The sequence below is a fragment of the Arachis ipaensis genome, chromosome B10 (assembly GCF_059453495.1).
Source record: "Arachis ipaensis isolate K30076 ecotype BB chromosome B10, ASM5945349v1, whole genome shotgun sequence".
Taxonomy (NCBI): Eukaryota; Viridiplantae; Streptophyta; class Magnoliopsida; order Fabales; family Fabaceae; genus Arachis; species Arachis ipaensis.
Genome location: NC_142435.1, coordinates 35,859,511 through 35,879,862, shown reverse-complemented (window position 1 = coordinate 35,879,862; position 20,352 = coordinate 35,859,511). Strand labels below are relative to the sequence as shown.

At 39.4% G+C, this 20,352-nt stretch overlaps 2 non-coding genes across 2 annotated transcripts; one reads left to right on the top strand and one right to left on the bottom strand.

The window, feature by feature from the left end:
• Window positions 1-158: 158 nt before the first annotated feature.
• LOC148579682 (small nucleolar RNA R71) lies at window positions 159-266 on the bottom strand. Its single transcript, XR_015899628.1, has one exon. It is a non-coding gene; the product is annotated as a small nucleolar RNA R71 (small nucleolar RNA).
• A 15,519-nt stretch (window positions 267-15,785) lies between these two features.
• On the top strand, window positions 15,786-15,893 carry LOC148579681 (small nucleolar RNA R71). Its single transcript, XR_015896304.1, has one exon. It is a non-coding gene; the product is annotated as a small nucleolar RNA R71 (small nucleolar RNA).
• Window positions 15,894-20,352: the final 4,459 nt, after the last annotated feature.

Here is a 20,352-nt window from a genome sequence, read left to right as displayed (position 1 = left end):
GAGTAGATCCTGAAGTCTACAGGCTCATGCTTTTCCCTTTTGCTGTAAGAGACAGAGCTAGATTATGGTTGGATTCTCAACCCAAAGACAGCCTAAACTCTTGGGATAAGCTGGTCACGGCCTTCTTAGCCAAGTACTTTCCTCCTCAAAAGCTGAGCAAGCTTAGAGCTGATGTTCAAACTTTCAGACAGAAAGAAGGTGAATCCCTCTATGAAGCTTGGGAAAGATACAAATAGTTGACCAAAAAGTGTCCTTTTGACATGCTTTCAGAATGGACCATCCTGGATATATTCTATGATGGTTTATCTGAGCTATCAAAGATGTCACTGGACACTTCTGCAGGTGGATCCATTCACCTAAAGAAAACACCTGCAGAAGCTCAAGAACTCATTGACATGGTTGCTAATAACCAGTTCATGTACACTTCTGAAAGGAATCCTGTGAACAATGGGACGCCTATAAAGAAGGGAGTTCTTGAAGTTGATACTCTGAATGCCATATTGGCTCAGAATAAAATATTGACTCAGCAAGTCAATATGATCTCTCAGAGTCTGCATGGAATGCAAGCTGCATCCAACAGTACTCAAGAGGCTTCTTATGAAGAAGAAGCTTATGATCCTGAGAACCCTGCAATAGCATAGGTGAATTACTTAGGTGAACCTTATGGAAACACCTATAACTCATCATGGAGAAATCATCCAAATTTCTCATGGAAGGATCAAAAGCCTCAACAAGGCTTTAATAATGGTGGAAGAAACAGGTTTAACAATAATAAACCTTTTCCATCATCCACTCAGCAACAGACAGAGAACTCTGAACAAAATGCTTCTAATTTAGCAAATCTAGTCTCTGATCTATCTAAAGCCACTGTGAGCTTCATGAATGAAACAAGGTCTTCCATTAGAAATTTGGAAGCACAAGTGGGCCAGCTGAGTAAAAGGATCACTGAAATCCCTCCCAGTACTCTCCCAAGCAATACAGAAGAGAATCCAAAAGGAGAGTGCAAGGCCATTAACATAAGCAAAATGGCCGAACCCAATGAGGGAGAGGAGGACGTGAATCCCAAGAAGGAAGACCTCCTGGGACGTCCAGTGATTAATAAGGAGCTTCCCTCTGAGGAACCAAAGGACTCTGAGGCTCATCTAGAGACCATAGAGATTCTATTGAACCTCCTTATGCCCTTCATGAGCTATGATGAGTATTCCTCTTCTGAAGAGAATGAGGATGTTACTGAAGAGAAAACTGCCAAGTTTCTTGGTGCAATCATGAAGCTGAATGCCAAATTATTTGGCATTGATACTTGGGAAGTTGAACCTCCCTTGTTCATCAATGAACTAAGTGATCTGGATCAACTGACATTGCCCCAGAAGAGACAGGATCCTGGAAAGTTCATAATACCCTGTACCATAGGCACCATGATCTTTAAGGCCCTGTGTGACCTTGGTTCAGGGATAAACTTCATGCCCCTCTCTGTAATAGAGAAACTGGGAATCTATAGGGTGCAAGCTGCTAAAATCTCATTAGAGATGGCAGACAATTCAAGAAAATAGGCTTATGGACAAATAGAGGACGTGTTAGTAAAGGTTGAAGGCCTTTACATCCCTGCTGATTTCATAGTCCTGGATACTGGAAAGGAAGAGGATGAATCCATCATCCTAGGAAGACCTTTCCTGGCCACAGCAAGAGCTGTGATTGATATTGACAGAGGTGAAAAAGTCCTTCAATGGAATGAGGACTCCATTGTGTTTAAAACTCAAGGATCTCCCTCTGCAACCATGGAGAGGAAGCAGAAAAAGCTTCTCTCAAAGCAGAGTCAACCAGAGCCCCCACAGTCAAACTCTAAGTTTGGTGTTGGGAGGCCACAACCAAACTCTAAGTTTGGTGTTGGAGAGTCTCAACAAAGCTCTGCACATCTGTGAGGCTCCATGAGAGCCCACTGTCAAGCTATTAACATTAAAGAAGCGCTTGTTGGGAGGCAACCCAATTTTTATTTATTTAACTATATTTTTCTTAGTTATATTTCTTTGTAGGTTCATGATCATGTGGAGTCACAAAATAAATATAAAAATTGAAAACGGAATCAAAAACAGCAGAAGAAAAATCACACCCTGGAGGAGCATCTGTCTGGCATTCAGCGCCAGAACAGAGCATGGTTCTGGCGCTGAACGCCCAAAATGGGCAGCTTCTGGGCGCTAAACGCCAGAACAGGCATGGTTCTGGCGTTCAACGCCAGAAATGGCACACAAATGGGCGTTGAACGCCCAAAATGGCCACCAACCTGGCGCTGAACGCCCAGAGTTGGGTACAAAGGCATTTTTACATGCCTAATGGGTGCAGGGATGTAAATCCTTGAACACCTCAGGATCTGTGGACCCCACAAGATCCACTCAGGATCTGTGGACCCCACAGGATCCACTCAGGATCTGTGGACCCCACAGGATCCCCACCTACCTCCACTCACTTCTTCTCACCACTCTCTTTCACACAACCCCATAAACACTCTTCCCCATCACCTCTTCACCACTCACATCCATCCATTCTTCCTCATAAACCTACCTCATAAACTCCACCTACCTTCAAAATTCAAAACCAATTTCCCACCCAAACCCACCCATATGGCCGAACCTTAACCCCTCTCCCTTCCCTATATAAAGCCCTCTATTCTTCATCAAATTCACACAACACACCCCTCTACACCCCTCTTGGCCGAAACCACATCTCCCTCTCCCTCTCCATATTTCTTCTTCTTCTTCTTCTATTCTTTTGTTTATTGCTCGAGGGCGAGCAATATTCTAAGTTTGGTGTGGTAAAAGCATAAGATTTTTGTTTTTCCATTACCATTGATGGCACCTAAGACCGGAGAATCCTCTAGAAAGGGGAAAGGGAAGATAAAAGCTTCCACATCCGAGTCATGGGAGATGGAAGGGTTCATCTCCAAAGCCCATCAAGACCACTTCTATGATGTTGTGGCCAAGAAGAAGGTGATCCCTGAGGTCCCTTTCAAACTCAAAAGAAATGAGTATCCGGAGATCCGACATGAAATTCAAAGAAGAGGTTGGGAAGTTCTAACAAATCCCATCCAACAAGTCGGCATCCTAATGGTTCAAGAGTTCTATGCTAATGCATGGATCACCAAGAACCATGATCAAAGTAAGAACCCGGATCCAAAGAACTATGTTACAATGGTTCGGGGGAAATACTTAGATTTTAGTCCGGAAAATGTGAGGTTGGCGTTTAACTTGCCCATGATGCAAGGAGATGAACGCCCCTACACTAGAAGGGTCAACTTTAATCAAAGGTTGGACCAAGTCCTTATGGACATATGTGTAGAAGGAGCTCAATGGAAGGTTGACTCCAAAGGCAAGCCGGTTCAACTAAGAAGATTGGACCTCAAGCCTGTAGCTAGAGGATGGTTAGAGTTCATTCAATGCTCAATCATTCCCACTAGCAACCGGTCTGAAGTTACTATAGATCGGGCCATCATGATCCATAGCATCATGATTGGAGAAGAGGTGGAAGTTCATGAGATTATACCTCAAGAACTCTACAAGGTGGCTGACAAGTCCTCCACTATGGCAAGGTTAGCCTTTCCTCACCTCATTTGCCACCTATGCAATTCGGCTGGGATTGACATAGAGGGAGATATCCTCATTAAAGAGGACAAGCCCATCACTAAGAAAAAGATGGAGCAAGCAAGAGAGCCCAATCATGGAGCTCAAGAGGCGTAAGAAGCTCATTTCCATGAGATCCCGGAGATGCCTCAAATGCACTTTCCTCCACAAAATTATTGGAAGCAACTAAGGGTGGAACATCAAGAGCACTCCATCATCCTTCATGAAATCAGAGAAGATCTAAAAGCAATGAAGGAGGAGCAACAAAGACAAGGAAGAGACATAGAAGAGCTCAAGGACATCATTGGTTCCTCAAGAAGGAAACGCCACCATTACTAAGGTGGATTCATTCCTTGTTCTTATTTCTTCTGTTTTTCGTTTTCTATGTTATGTGCTTATCTGTGTTTTTGTCTTCATTACATGATCATTAGTAGTTAGTAACTATGTCTTAAAGTTATGAATGTCCTATGAATCCATCACCTCTCTTAAATGAAAAATGTTTTAATTCAAAAGAACAAGAAGTACATGAGTTTCGAATTTATCCTTGAACTTAGCTTAATTATATTGATGTGGTGACAATGTTTCTTGTTTTCTGAATGTATGCTTGAACAGTGCATATGTCTTTTGAAGTTGTTGTTCAAGAATGTTAAATATGTTGGCTTTTGAAAGAATGATGACTAGGAGACATGTTATTTGATAATCTGAAAAATCATAAAAATGATTCTTGAAGCAAGAAAAAGCAGCAAAGAACAAAGCTTGCAGAGAAAAAAAAAATATATATATAGGCGAAAAAAAAATAAAAGAAAGAAAAGCAAGCAGAAAAAGCCAAAAGCTCTTAAAACCAAGAGGCAAGAGCAAAAAGCCAATAACCCTTAAAACCAAAAGGCAAGGGCAATAAAAAGGATCCCAAGGCTTTGAGCATCAGTGGATAGGAGGGCCTAAAGGAATAAAATCCTGGTCTAAGCGGCTAAACCAAGCTGTCCCTAACCATGTGCTTGTGGCGTGAAGGTGTCAAGTGAAAACTTGAGACTGAGCGGTTAAAGTCAAGGTCCAAAGCAAAAAAAGAGTGTGCTTAAGAACCCTGGACACCTCTAATTGGGGACTTTAGCAAAGCTGAGTCATAATCTGAAAAGGTTCACCCAATTATGTGTCTGTGGCATTTATGTATCCGGTGGTAATACTGGAAAACAAAGTGCTTAGGGCCACAGCCAAGACTCATAAAAAAGCTGTGTTCAAGAATCATCATACTGAACTAGGAGAGTCAATAACACTATTCGAAATCTGAAGTTCCTATAGATGCCAATCATTCTGAACCTCAATGGATAAAGTGAGATGCCAAAACTATTCAAGAGGCAAAAAGCTATAAGTCCCGCTCATATGATTGAAGCTCTGTTTCATTGATAGTTTGGAATTTGTAGTATATTCTCTTCTTTTTATCCTATTTGATTTTCAGTTGCTTGGGGACAAGCAACAATTTAAGTTTGGTGTTGTGATGAGCGGATAATTTATACGCTTTTTGGCATTGTTTTTAGTATGTTTTTAGTAGGATCTAGTTACTTTTAGGGATGTTTTCATTAGTTTTTATGTTAAATTCACATTTCAGGACTTTACTATGAGTTTGTGTATTTTTTTGTGATTTCAGGTATTTTCTGGCTGAAATTGAGGGACTTGAGCAAAAATCAGATTCAGAGGTTGAAGAAGGACTGTTGATGCTGTTGGATTCTGACCTCCCTGCACTCAAAGTGGATTTTATGGAGCTACAGAACTTGAAATGGCGTGCTTCCAATTGCATTGGTAAGTAGACATCTAGGGCTTTCTAGCAATATATAATAGTCCATACTTTGGCCAAGAATAGATGACGTAAACTGGCGTTCAACGCCAGCTTTCTACCCAAATTTGGCGTCCAGCGCCAGAAAAGGAGCCAAAACCAGAGTTGAACGCCCAAACTGGCACAAAAACTGGCGTTCAACTCCAAGAAGGACCTCTACATGTGCAACACTCAAGCCCAGCCCAAGCACACACCAAGTGGGCCCCGGAAGTGAATTTATGCATCAATTACTTACTCATGTAAACCCTAGTGACTAGTTTATTATAAATAGGACCTTTTACTATTGTATTAGGCATCTTTGATCAGCTTTTGATCTTTGATCAGTTGTATGCTATCTTAGATCACGTTTGGGGGCTGGCCATCTCGGCCATGCCTGGACTTTCACTTATGTATTTTTAACGGTAGAGTTTCTACACTCCATAGATTAAGGTGTGGAGCTCTGCTGTTCCTCAAAGATTAATGCAAAGTACTACTGTTTTCTATTCAATTCATCTTATTTCACTTCTAAGATATCCATTCGCACCCAAGAACGTGACGAAGGTGATGATTATGTGTGACGCTCATCATCATTCTCCTTTATGAACGCGTGCCTGACAAACACTTCTGTTCTACATGAAATAAGCTAGAATGAATATCTCTTAGATCTCCTAATCAGAATCTTCGTGGCGTAAGCTAGAATGATGGCGGCATTCAAGAGAATCCGGAAAGTCTAAACCTTGTCTGTGGTATTCCGAGTAGGATTCAATGATTGGATGACTGTGACGATCTCCTAACTCGCGATTGCAGGGCGTTAGTGACAGACGCAAAAGAATAGTAAATCCTATTCCAGCATGATCGAGAACCGACAGATGAATAGCCGTACCGTGACAGGGTGCGTGAGCATATTATTCACTGAGAGGATAAGATGAAGCCATTGGCAAGGGTGATGCCTCCAGACGATTAGCTGTGCCGTGACAGGGCATTGGATCATTTTCCCGAGAGATGACCGAAAGTAGCCATTGACAGTGGTGATGTATCACATAAAGCCAGCCATGGAAAGGAGTAAGACTGATTGGATGAAGATAGCAGGAAAGCAGAGGTTCAGAGGAACGAAAAGCATCTCCATTCGCTTATCTAAAATTCCTACCAATGATTTACATAAGTACCTCTATCCCTATTCTATTATTTATTATTCGAAAACTCCATAATTATTTTATATCCGCCTGACTGAGATTTACAAGGTGACCATAGCTTGCTTCATACCAACAATCTCCGTGGGATTCGACCCTTACTCACGTAAGGTATTACTTGGACGACCCAGTGCACTTGCTGGTCAGTTGTATCGAAGTTGTGACAAATTATGAATGTGTAATCACGATTACGCGTACCAAGTTGCTCACGTGCCAGGAATAGTTTGAGCCTGGACATCACAATTTCGAGCACCAGACATATAGGATGGAATAAAATATAAATCACAATCATAGAGAAGCAAACACAAAAGAATAAAATTTTATGGTTAAATAATGTAACCATGTCATTAGGCTCAAGTCTCATAGTTTGTGTGTTCTAGCTTTTAACTATGTTCCAAATATAACTTCCAAACAAGTTTAACACAAAAGTTTTGGTTTAAATTAGTGAAAATTTTCAAAAAATAGGGTCTTATAAAGAAACTTATTATTTTCTAACCAAATAGAACATGCATGCAAATAACCTATTACTCTGCAGTTTATCCTATCCTAAACAAAAGAAAAATTAAATAAATATCATATTCTATTGGTGTTAAGAAAAGAGAAATTACCTCCGGAAGTCAGGTACTGACGGACCTCTCCACACTTAAAGCTTGGCACCGCCCTCGGTGCCCTCAGTTAGGAACAAAGGGGGCTGGTAGCAGCATCTCCACAATCGGGACCGTCATGGCTCCCTGTGCTTGTAAATGAAGTGGAGTCCAGAGTGTCTGAGTCTTCTTTAGGTGGGTGGTGACCAACAAGCAGCTCCTTGAGGTATGTAAATCGGTGCTTGTTACGGAGCTCCCTTTGCTTTCCTTTTCGGTCAAGCCGGTCTAATCTCTCAAGTATTTGATGGAGCAGTTGGTTTGTTGAAGGTGCTTGTGATGTAGAGGGAGAAGGAATATCTTCGGCCAGTTTGGCAGGCCGACTAGTAGTGGCTGCTGGAGGTCTGATATATTTCTCGTTAGGGACTATCTGATCATCTCGTGGAATCATGGCCTTGGTGTCCCCAGCTCTGTAGGAGACTCCGGCTGCTGAGACTAGATCTGAAACCAAGGCGAGAAAAGGTAGGTTGCCCGTAATCTGTACGTGTCCCATAGCATGCCGAATGTGTCTTGGTAAATTGAGGTGCTGGTCTGTAAGGATACACCAGAGTAGAACAGCCATGTCTGCAGTGAAGGAGGACTCGTGAGAGCTTAGAAAGATGTAATGGGACATAATCTGTGCCCATACTCGAGCTTCCAAGGTGAGTGCTAAAGCCAATATGCTCTTAGGTCGAAAACGATGGTATCCATAGATCCATCTGCTTCCAGGTTGTGCTATAACTCTGAGAACGACGTCCCAGTCAAATTGGTATGTCTGGCATTTGAATCAGGCTTCTTGGAATGTGTCCAATCCTTCTGGAGCAGGGGGAAGATCTAAAGCTCGTTGAATGGCCTCTTCTGTTATGGGAACTTGCTTCTGACAGACATAGACAGACTGCATCATGTGAAAATTAGAGTAGAATTCAACTACCCATGATAGATTAACCTGCCGTGGCTGTCTCCGTAGGAATTCCCATTGTCTTCGCTCAATGCGGGGATCAACAAATTCAACAATGTTGGTCGGGAGGACGAGAAGGTATTCGTTGTTCTAATTTCTCTCTGCCAGGATAGGGAACATCTGCTCACAGTAGCGGTTAGTGAACCGTGCAGTGTCTTTTGCTGGAAAAGTTTTCTCTTTTTCATCGACCTTGCTGATCCTCTTGATTCGTTTTGTTGAAGGCTTTACTGCTGTTGAAGATGGCTCTGCCACTAGTGTTCTTTTTGTTCCTTTCCTTGCTGGTGGTTTGGGAGTAGCTTTTTCTTTACCCTTCTTGGTGGCTATCCTGAAAAAGGAAAAAGAAAGTAATATGTAAAGCTAAGGGTTTGAGCAAGGAAGATGATGGTATAGGTGATAATCAATGCACGGTAAAGAAGGATGTCGTTAACACATGGTCATGACTACATGTGAAAAGTTCATCAATGAAAATATAGCAAGTGCATGTGATGGCTATTAAATGCATGTTTATTGGCATGCCGGTAAAGGCATGAGTAGCATAGATCAAGCATTAAATGTCCAAGTTAGATTATCAACTCTTTCAAACTAACAATCTGTTTGTATTGACAATTATATTTAATCAATAAAATGTGAAAAGGGGTTTTGTGAAAAATAGGCATTAGAGTAGTAGAATAGAGTAATATAAAAATAATGCACAATGCCATACGGACTTTTTCACAAACACATAGCATGCATGGTGAATATGTTATTGAAAGTAATAAATTGAACATGCAAGCAACACTTTAAGATGTAATATTAATTGTCAAACAATTCCACAATAACTCATAAGCAAAATGTAAAAGAAAATAATTACCCAATTAAATTTCTAACACCAATTAAAGGAATAAAAAGAAAAGAAAAATAAAGAAAAAGAAAATATAGATAATGAAAGTGAAAAGAAAAAGAAGAAGAAATCATTAATAAAACATAATAAAGGAAAAGTAAAAAGTAAGGAAAGAAAGAAAAGAACTTTGATAATGGATGTGAAAAATAAGGGATGAGAAAGTAAAAAGTGAGAAAGAATAAAGAAGGAAGAAGAGAGAAGAAAGAAGTAAGAAGGGAAAGAAAATATTTGGATTTGGGGAAGAAAAGATAAGATATCAGGCACTGATCTGGATAAGCTGTGCGTCGCATGTGACGCGGACGCATGGAGCATGCGATCGCGTGGTGTGTGATAAGTTTAGGCGACGCGGACGCGTGGGTCACGCGATCGCGTGGCCTGATTTCTGCTATTGGCGCGAGTGCAGCCTCGCGTACGCACAACTCTCTATTTTATACGTATTTTGCCAAAAATCTGGGTGACACGTGCGCGTGGGTAACGCGATCGCGTGAATGGCCATATTTTAAAAAACAATGCGGACGCATGGGGCAAGTGTTCGCGTGATAAGGCTTGTGCTTCCAGCATCATTCCAGTCCCACTCCATCATAACTTACTGCTATATATCCATTTACGTCGATTTCACAGGATCACGCGTGCGCATGGGCGATGCGCACGCGTGGGAGGCTATTTTTCAAAATAACGCGGACGCGTCAGCGACGCGTTTGCATGGGCATGGTTGTGCCTAAGGCACGCCTCCAGCCATGGTTCTGCATGACTTTCTATTTCTTTTCTTCCTGTTTCGAAAGCACCTATGACGCGGACGCGTCAGTGACGCTTGCGCGTTGCGTGCATTTTTTTTATATTTTTTTATACAGTATGCAAATGCAAATGCAGGCTATATACAGAGGTTATGAGAAGAGCCATTAACAAAAATAAAAATAGAATAAAATAAAATAAAACTAAGATTGAAACGGAACAATCATACCATGGTGGGTTGTCTCCCACCTAGCACTTTGCTTTTACGTCCTTAAGTTGGACGGTCTTCAGGCTCATTCTGCTTCTGTTGGTGGGTCTTCCAAGAGGAAAACCTCTAGCTCTTTGTGATCCTTCATCTTCTCTCCATGATAAAGCTTCAGTCGATGTCTATTGACCTTTAGGAATTTGGAGCTAGAAGGATGACGCAGGTAAAAAACTCCGTATGGCTCTGCCTTTTCTACTCTATAGGGACCTTCCCATCTTGATCTTAGTTTGCCTGGCATAAGCCTTAGTCTAGAGTTATAAAGAAGAACTAACTCCCCTGGTCTGAATTCTCTCCTTTTTATGTGCTTGTCATGGACAGCCTTCATCTTCTCTTTGTATCGCCTGGAATTGTCATATGCTTCTAGGCGAAGATTCTCTAATTCTGTTAGTTGCAGCTTTCTTTCAGCACCAGATTCTTCAAAGTTCATATTGCATTCCCTTACAGCTCAGAAAGCCTTGTGTTCCACCTCTACTGGAAGGTGGCAAGCCTTTCCGTATACTAAGCGGAAGGGGCTCATCCCAATGGGTGTCTTATACGCTGTTCTATATGCCCAGAGTGCATCTTGTAGCCGGGCACTCCAGTCTTTCCTATGAGGCTTTACTATCTTCTCCAGAATGTGTTTAATTTCTCTGTTAGACACTTCTACTTGTCCATTGGTCTGAGGATGATAAGCTGTTGCTACTTTGTGAACTATCCCATGCTTCTTCAGTAATCCTGTTAGTCTCCTGTTACAAAAGTGAGTGCCTTGATCGCTCATGATTGCTCGTGGTGATCCAAAGTGACAGATAATATGGTTTATAAGAAAGGAAACAATAGTGTTAGCATCATCAATATGGGTAGGAATTGCTTCCACCCATTTAGAAATGTAATCTACAGCTAACAGTATATAAAGGTAACCATTAGAGTTTGGAAATGGACCCATGAAGTTAATGCCCCAAACATCAAAAATTTCACAGAAAAGCATAATCTGTTGAGGCATCTCATCCCTCTTGGATATATTACCAAATCTTTGGCATGAGAACAAGATTTACAAAATTCAGCAGCATCTTTAAAAAGAGTAGGCCACCAGAATCCACAGTCTAAAATTTTTCTAGCTATTCTTTGAGGGCCAAAGTGTCCTCCACTCTCAGAAGAGTGGCAGGTCTCTAAAATAGACTAGAATTCTGATTGGGGCACACACTTTCTAATTACCTGGTCAACACCTCACCTCCATAAATATGGGTCATCCCATGTATAATATTTAGACTCGATTCTCATCTTGTCCCTTTGATGTTTAGTAAATTTGGGAGGGAAAGTATGGCTAACTGGATAATTAGCTACAGGTGCATACCAAGGAACTACTTCAGATACTGCATGCAAGCTATCAAATGGGAAAGCATCATTTATAGGAGTAGAGTCTTCCTTAATGTGCTCAAGGCGACTCAAGTGGTCTGCCACTAAATTCCGGTTACCACTCATATCCTTAATTTCTAAATCAAATTCTTGCAGCAGCAATATCCAACGTATCAACCTTGGTTTGGACTCTTTTTTAGCTAATAAATATTGTAGAGCTGCATGGTCTGAGTACATTACTACCTTAGTACCAAGTAAATAGGCTCGAAATTTATCCAGAGCAAAAAAAATTAGCAAGAAGCTCTTTCTCAGTAGTAGTGTAATTAGACTGAGCAGCATCTAAGGTTTTAGATGCATAAGCAATTACGGATCTTTACCTTCACGCTGGGCCAGCGCCGCTCCTACTGCATGATTGGAGGAATCACACATAATTTCAAATTGCTGGCTCCAGTCTGGTCCTCTCACAATCGGAGCTTGAGTCAGGGTGATCTTCAGCTTATCAAACGCTTTTATGCAGTCCTCACTGAACTCGAACTCAATATCTTTCTGTAGCAGTCTGGATAAAGGTAATGCTACCTTACTGAAGTCCTTAATGAATCTCCTGTAAAAACCTGCATGGCCTAGGAACGAACGGACTTCCCTCACGGAGGAGGGGTAAGGTAAACTAGAAATGACATCTACCTTTGCTGGATCTACTGAAATACCAGTTTTAAAGACAACATGTCCTAGAACAATCCCTTGTTTTACCATAAAGTGACATTTTTCAAAATTCAATACAAGGTTTGAACTAACACACCTGTCTAATACTCTAGCTAAACTATCTAAGCAGAGGTCAAATGAATCACCATATACGCTAAAATCATCCATAAATACTTCCATAGAGTTCTCAATAAGATCTGAAAAGATACTCATCATGCATCTTTGAAAAGTAGCAGGTGCATTACATAAGCCAAAAGGCATCCTTTTGTATGCATACATTCAGTGACGGATCCAGAAAATTTTGGTAGTGGGGCAAAATTTATATAACATGATAATAATTTTTATAATAAAAATAATATGTATATAAAAAATTAAATATTAAATTATCTATTAACCACTATATATCTATGTATAAATACTAAAATACATGTATTATTTAATTTATTTTCAAGGTATATTTTATATTTTAATATATATTTTATATAGATAATTATTTTTTATGTACATATAGTATGATTATTGTTATGATTATATTTTGTTATTGTAAAATATGATTAGCCTTCAAAATATCTAATATACAAATTAAAACACTAAAATAGTAATTTAAATAATAATATATAATTTAAAATTCTATTCTTTTAGGTTTTATATTTTAAAAAAATTAAGTAATTTTTCTCTTAACACTACCATCAAAATTTCTCTCTTTCCATATATATTACTAAACAATTATTTAAAAATTCACTTCCCAATATAATTAGAAGCCGACTCTTATTGATATTCATAGTTAAAAAAGTTCTTTCAATTAATATAGTTGCTATGCAAAAATTAAAGCTAATTTGAAAAGAGAATAAATAATATTCTTTTGAGTTGATTTTTAAAAAAGAATACTAATTTCGTTTAAATTTGAGAATTGATCATTCTAACGAATATCTAATATAAAATTTTTAAATTGATGATTAAGTACCAAAAGTTGAGTAAAAAATTATTGTGGGTCAAATTTAATAATCTAATGGGGGCAAATAAATATTATTATCATATACTACTCAAAAAAATTTCAAATTGTAGTGGGGCGCTTGCCCCCACACCACTGCACTTAGATCCGTCCCTGCATACATTCCAAAGGGACATGTAAAAGTTGTCTTCTCCTGATCTTCAGGAGCTATATGAATTTGAAAATATCCTGTATAACCATCTAAAAAGCAATAATGGGATTTACCTGACAGACGATCGAGCATCTGATCAATAAATGGCAAGGGGTAATGATCCTTGCGAGTAGCTTGGTTGAGACGCCTATAGTCAATGCAAACCCTCCATGAATTCTGCACTCTTGTTGTCAGGAGTTCTCCATGCTCATTCTTTACTGTTGTGACTCCAGACTTCTTGGGCACCACTTGTACTGGACTGACCCATTCACTGTCTGAGATGGGGGTAAATGATATCTGCTTCAAGTAGCCTGGTCACTTCTTTCTTGATAACTTCTAAGATGGTGGGATTTAATCTTCTTTGGGGTTGACGGACAGGTTTTGATTCCTCTTCTAAATATATTCTGTGCTCACAAACTTGAGGACTGATGCCTACTATATCCGCTAAGCTCCACCCAATTGCTTTCTTGTGCTTTCTCAGCACACTGAGCAGTTGCTCCTCCTGGTGAGAAGTGAGTTCCCTTGCAATGATAACTGGGAACTTCTGATTATCCTCAAGGTAAGCATACTTGAAGTGTGGAGGAAGGGGCTTCAATTCCAATTTCTGCTCATGGCTAGACTCTGGATTATCCGGGGTTAGTGGTAATGGTAAAGTGTCGTCATTATGTTCGGATGGTGTCCCCATACTTGGACTTTGCTCCATGTGCTTCTCTTCTATTTCTTCTTGGTGAACTTCAGCTATAGTTTCATCAATGATGTCGCACTGGAAGATAGAATGATCTTCCAGAGGGTGCTTCATAGCTTAATTTAAACTGAAACTTACTGTTCTGCCATCTATCTCAAAGGAGTAAGTTCCTGAGAATGCATCCAGCTTGAACTTTGAGGTTTTCAAAAATGGTCTTCCAAGCAGGATTGATGATGGTCTTCCTGAGTCATTAGGGGGCATTTACAGGATATAGAAGTCAATGGGAAATGTGAGCCCCTTAATGCTCACTAATACATCTTCAGCAATTCCAACTACTGTAATAATACTTTTATCTGCTAACACAAAACGAGCTACTGACCTTTTTAAGGGAAGGAGCCTTAAGGTATCATATATAGACAACGGCATTATACTAACACACGCTCCTAAGTCACACATGCAATCAGAAAATATTACACCTCCAATGGTACAGTTAACCATGCATGGACCTGAATCACTACATTTTTCAGGTATACCTCCCATTAAAGCAGATATAGAACTACCTAAAGGGATAGTTTCTAATTCATTAATTTTATCTTTGTGTATGCATAAATCCTTCAGAAACTTTGCATATTTAGGTACTTGCTGAATAACATCAAAAAGGGGAACAGTTACCTCAACCTTTTTGAAAATTTCTACCATTTTAAGATCAAGTTCCATCTGCTTTCTGGACTTTCTTGCAAGATGTGGAAATGGGATAGGGATGGCACCACTTGCAGCTTCTGTATCCTTTGGTGGTCCATTCCTTTGCTGTGCTACTTCTTCTTCAACACTGTCTTGCACTTCCTCTTCCTCTTCAGCATCTTCTACTTCTATCACATCCTCAGCTAGGACGTGTATTTGTGGGCTTGGCTCCTCTTGGTTTTTTTGCTGGCAGTGTGGTTCTGGACCTCAAAGTGATGGCATTGATGCCACCCTTGGGATTAGGTAAGGGTTGAGAAGGAATTCCATTGGAGCTTAAAGGTTGGTTAGTGGAAGTAGGTAATGAATCTATCCGGGCGACGAGAGCTTGTAAAGTGGCATTCAGACCATTTAAAGTAGAGTTCAGTGTAGTCTTCATGTCTTGTTGTCCTTGTGCAAGAGAACGAAGCATCTCGTCATTTGATGAGGAAGTGGGATAAGTGATCTGAGGTATTTGTTGTTGGTTTTGCTAGGGTCCTTGTGATTGTCTTAAGTGAGGAGCTCTGTAAGGTTGGTTCTGATTCTACTGTCTGTTGTTGTTATTCCACCTCTGGGTTCCTTGGTTGTCTCTGCTTTTTCTGTTATAGTTGTCCCTCCAGCCATGGTTGGAATTATCTCTCCAACTTTGGTTGGAGTTGTCCTGCCATCCTTGGTTATAGTTACCGCCTTGTTGATTGTATCCTTGATTTAGGCGGTCATAGAAGTTATGAGTTGCTGCCACAGTATTGTCTTCTTGTTGGAGCTATGGCCATTCATCAGTATAATGACAATAATCAGCACATATGCCGCATACTCTTTAGGGAACTAACTGTTGGCTTTGTTGTGGTGGGGAAGGTTGGGCTTGTTGTTGTTGATTCAACTGTAATTGCTTTAGTAGGTTGGTCATTTCACATATACTTTGTGTAAGAGCAATAGTCTCAGTACTAGAGAAAACTTCTGCAACAGCTTTCGAGTGGCTATTCCTATGCCTGTGATTCCTGGTGGACTTAGCTAAGTCGCTGATTAGTTGCCATGCTTCATCTGCGGTCTTGTACTTTTTCAGAGAACCATTACTAGCACCGTCCAGTGTAGTCTTATCTTGAGACTTCATGCCTTGAGTGAAATATCTGATCAACACTAGCCTATCAATCATGTGATGGGGGCATGCGTCTAGAAGGTTCTTAAAATGCTCCCAGTACTCATAGAGAGTTTCTGATTCACCTTGAACAATGCATGAGATCTCTTTCCTTAGTCTGTCTGAAACTTCAGCTGGAAAGTATTTTCCAAAAATTCTCTTCTGAGCGTATCCCAGTTGGTAACAGTCGCTTCAGGTTGGGAGTAGTACCACTCTCTTGCCTTTCCCTCAAGAGAAAACAGGAAGGCAGTTAACAGAATAGAAGTTTCATTCGCACCCTGACGCCTAAAAGTAGAACAGGCTGTCTAAAAATCCCTGAGGTGCTTGATGGGCTCCTAAGTAGGTAAGCCATGAAACTTGGGCATCAAGTTGATTAGTGCAGTCTTCAATTCAAAATCTGCAGCCAGAGTTGGATAATGCACTTGATACGGCTGCATTGTAAAATCTGGGGCTCCAGCTTCCTGGAGAGTAATCCTCCTAGGTGCTACCATTCTATCTGCACGTGAATTAACTGAATCAGTAGTAAAGGAGCTTGTTTCGCTCTCAGATGGCGGTTCAGATTCGCCCTCAGATGAGACTGGTGAATCGATAACAATCACCTTACCACCCTCAGAGGATAACCGACGTCGAGCCCGCCTAATACGTGAAATAGTTCTTTCAATTTCAGTATCAAATGCGGTTAAGCTCGGATCAGGCAGTGAACGTGTCATTCAATGAAAGAAACATATAGCTCATGGTAATAAAATAAAAATAAAAATAAAATAAAAAAATATGTACACTAATTAATAATTTAGCACACAATTGCAACTTCCCGGCAACGGCGCCAAAAACTGGTACATAGCAGAAGTTAGGCCAATTAAGATATTATAGTATAATAGAACAGCATTGCGTGTATAGCTCTTAACCGGCTAAAATCCACCTCACCAATTTAGAAAGGTGTCACAAAAATTTAGAATAGAAAAATACTGGGAGTATGAGTCCCAGGTCGTCTCCCAACGAGTTGCAAGAAAGGGTGCTATTTTATTAATTAGGAATTTCCAAAAGAGTTTGAGTTTGGATAACGAGTAATTAAATAATTGAAATTAAAGCAATAAAAACTAAGAATGATTATTAATATTCTAGATAAAAGGCCTTGATTGGGAGAATGATTAATTGGAAGTTCTATCCTTGTTGAGGTCTCTTAAGTGTAGTATTAAAAAGGTTGTTGTTTTCACTTAGTTAACCCTTACTAAATAAAGAAAAGTCAAGTGATTGAGCTAACTCTTATTCGCGAATCCTAGTCCTCTCCCTTGGGAAGGTCTAGCGTTAGTAAATACAGAACTAGCCAACAACTTCCAGTTTAATCAGCACTTAAGCCTTCCAACTCAAGTGTCTCCTTTTAATCAACCCCCATGTCAAGTATGAAGTCTACTCCATTGACATGAATATAACGCTCATAAAAATATAAGAAGAAGACATGATAATTTAAATAAAATAGGGATTCAAAATTAATTAAAAACAAAAGTAATCATTTGCATTAACAATTCATGAAAATAATCCAATTACTACTTTAAACAAGAATTAAGAATATGGAATAAATAAAAGAGTAAGTAAAGAAACAAACTAGAATAGTATCTTCAAAGGAGGTAATGACTCTTCAATATCCAAAAGCAAAAGCAATAAACTGGGAATGTAAAGAGAACCTAGAGGAAGAGCAATCCTCTCTAAATTCAGATCTAAAAACCTAAAACTATCCTAATGAGAATGTATCAATGTGTCTAAAGTTGTGTAAAAAAAGGTGTGTTGAGTCTCTGCATGTTCCCTGGTTTTATTCTGTGTTTCTGGGCCGAAAACTGGGTTAAAACGCGGCCTGAAATCGCCCCAGCATTTTCTGTTAATTGTGCAGATCGCGCAGGTCACGCGTACGTGTCAGTCACGCGTGCGCATCATTCAGTGATTTTCCTTGTCACACGTACGCGTCAGGCACGCGCACGCGTCGCTGCGATTTTCTCCATTCCGCGTGCTCACATGAGCCATGCGCGCGCGTCGGTGTTCGTTGATCATCTCCTTAGTTTCTTGTGTTCCTTCCATTTTTGCAAGCTTCCTCTTCATTCTCTAAGCCATTCCTGCCCTATAAAGCCTGAAACACTTAACACACAAATCACGGCATTGAATGGTATAAAGGAGAATTAAAATATACTAATTAAAGATCTCTAGGAAGCAAGTTTTCAACCATAAAACAACATTAGGAAGGAAAATGTAAAATCATGCAATTAGTATGAATAAGTGGGTGAAGACTTGATGAAACCACTCAATTAAACACAAGATAAACCATAAAATAGTGGTTTATCAGTCTCCCATTTAGTGTTCTTTCTCATTCACTTGCTTGTTCATATGTGCATTGAGCTTACTACTTTTCTTGCTTCATTTCTACATACTCATCCCTTAACTCTTGCCTCTTGTTATTGATGTTGAGAGTGTATGCTTCTCATGCTTGTTGTTTGCATGCCTATACCACTCATACATCCCATGCTAGTGATTGGCCATGACTTTCATTGTTGCCTTAGTTACATGTTGCAGCTGTTATGTATCTAAGTCACTTATTCTCTTATGCTTTATCACTTGCATGATTATTATTTCTTGGTTCTTCTTTGAGTTTAATTTTTCTACCTTTCCCTCTTTTCCAGGATGGTTATCAAGAAAGACAAAGGAAAGGCGTCCAAGAAGGCACCCCCACGGTCCACTAGCAAAGCACACCAAGCGCCTAGCACCAAGTCCCTCCTCAATAAGACAAGGAGCGTTGGTAACATTGATGTTTTAGAAAAGGACAACCCAGCAAGGGACCCGAACAAGTTTCCCAACTGCTATTGTGAACTTGTCTACCCCTTGATCAAAGAAAGGAACTATCATGCGGAGCCTCTTCTAGCCCTTCCGGCCTATGTCATTCCGCTTGTCATGCCCTGCATCGAGCGGCGGCAATGGGAGTTCCTACCCTTTCCCGCTCTAGTGACCGACTTAGTTGCCGCAGCCGGTGTCTCCCGAGAGACCAAGGATCGGAGGGCCATGATCCCTATAGATGGTGATGTTGTTCCAAACGGGAGATATCTCTACCCTCCGGCGGACACCGAGGATCCGAACTTAGCCATCCCCATGAGCATTCCCACCACCTCAACCGCACCACCAAAATCATCCATGCAATGCATAGAGGACCTCCACAAGAAGCTCGATCGTTATGAGCGGCACAACCAACGCCGATACACTTTTGTCAAGAAGCTTCTAAGTTGCCTAGCACCACCTATGGAAGAACTGGAAATTTCCACGTCCATCGGCACCGATAATGAAGATAGCGATAATGGAGAAGATGATGGACGCTCGGCAGCCGATCAACCACTACGTCTCACCCAAGGCACGGAGGACCGTGCCAACTTCTAAGTGTGGGGAGGTCGGTCGGCCGACCGATCTTCATAGGTAACACCCAAATAAATTTTGAATCTATTTTGTTAATTAGGATCGATTGCATGATTAGGTTTTTCACTTTTAACCCCCTTTGCATGATAGTTATCTCTTAATAAGTCCACTTGGTTAGAGTAATGACTTCTTTCCTAGGAAGCTAGAATTTTAGGGCAACCCTACCAATTTTGAAAATTTTTTATGCTAAGCTTGCTTGAAGAATGTAATTTGGAACATGGATTTTGAGCCTAGAACACAAGCAAGTGAGTTTTGAGCCTAATTGCGTGGCTACATCTTCTAGCTACCAGGGACGGACCGAGGAACAACCATGAGGGGGCACTTGCCCCATTGTATTTTTTTATTTTTTTTTAAATATATATATATATATATAATATGGTTCACTTTAAATTTTAAATGATCCTATTACAAATAAACTAAATTTAATTGGCCAAAGTCTTAAATTTATTTTTTTATTTCTTTATTATTTTGACTATTATTTAACCTAATCAAATTTAATTTTTGTACCGTCACTCTTTTATTCCTTTAAACCCTCTTCTTATTTTTATATTTTCAGCTTTCTTTTTCTATTTCTTATTTAGTGATCATCTTCTCTTCATCAAAAAGTAAATTTTAAATTCTCCATGTTTTTTTATATAGCTCTCCATAATTCTATGTATCTTTCAATTTCATTATTTCTCTTTTTGATATTTTCAATTACAAATTTTAATTCAAACAATTATAGTTTAGGTATTAATCTAATATTTTATTCTCTTCATGACTTTATATATTTTATTTTATTCTCAATTTATTCATCTTTATTACTTATTTTTTATTTTTTATTCTATTATATATACCTATGTTGCATATAAAATTTTAAAATAAATTAATTAATTTACTAATTTAGAATATATTTTTATTTTTAAAAATAATAATGAAAAAATATTTTAATTACAATACATAATTAAACAGATATATAAAATCTTTCTTCTAACATTATATCAAAATTAAATTAAAAAATATATAACAAATTTAATTACTTTAAAAAGAAAGAAAGAAAAAAAATTGTAAATTAAGTTTTTATTATTTTATATAAACATACTTTTTATATACAGATTTAATTTTTTTAGTATTTATATATAATTTTAGTTTC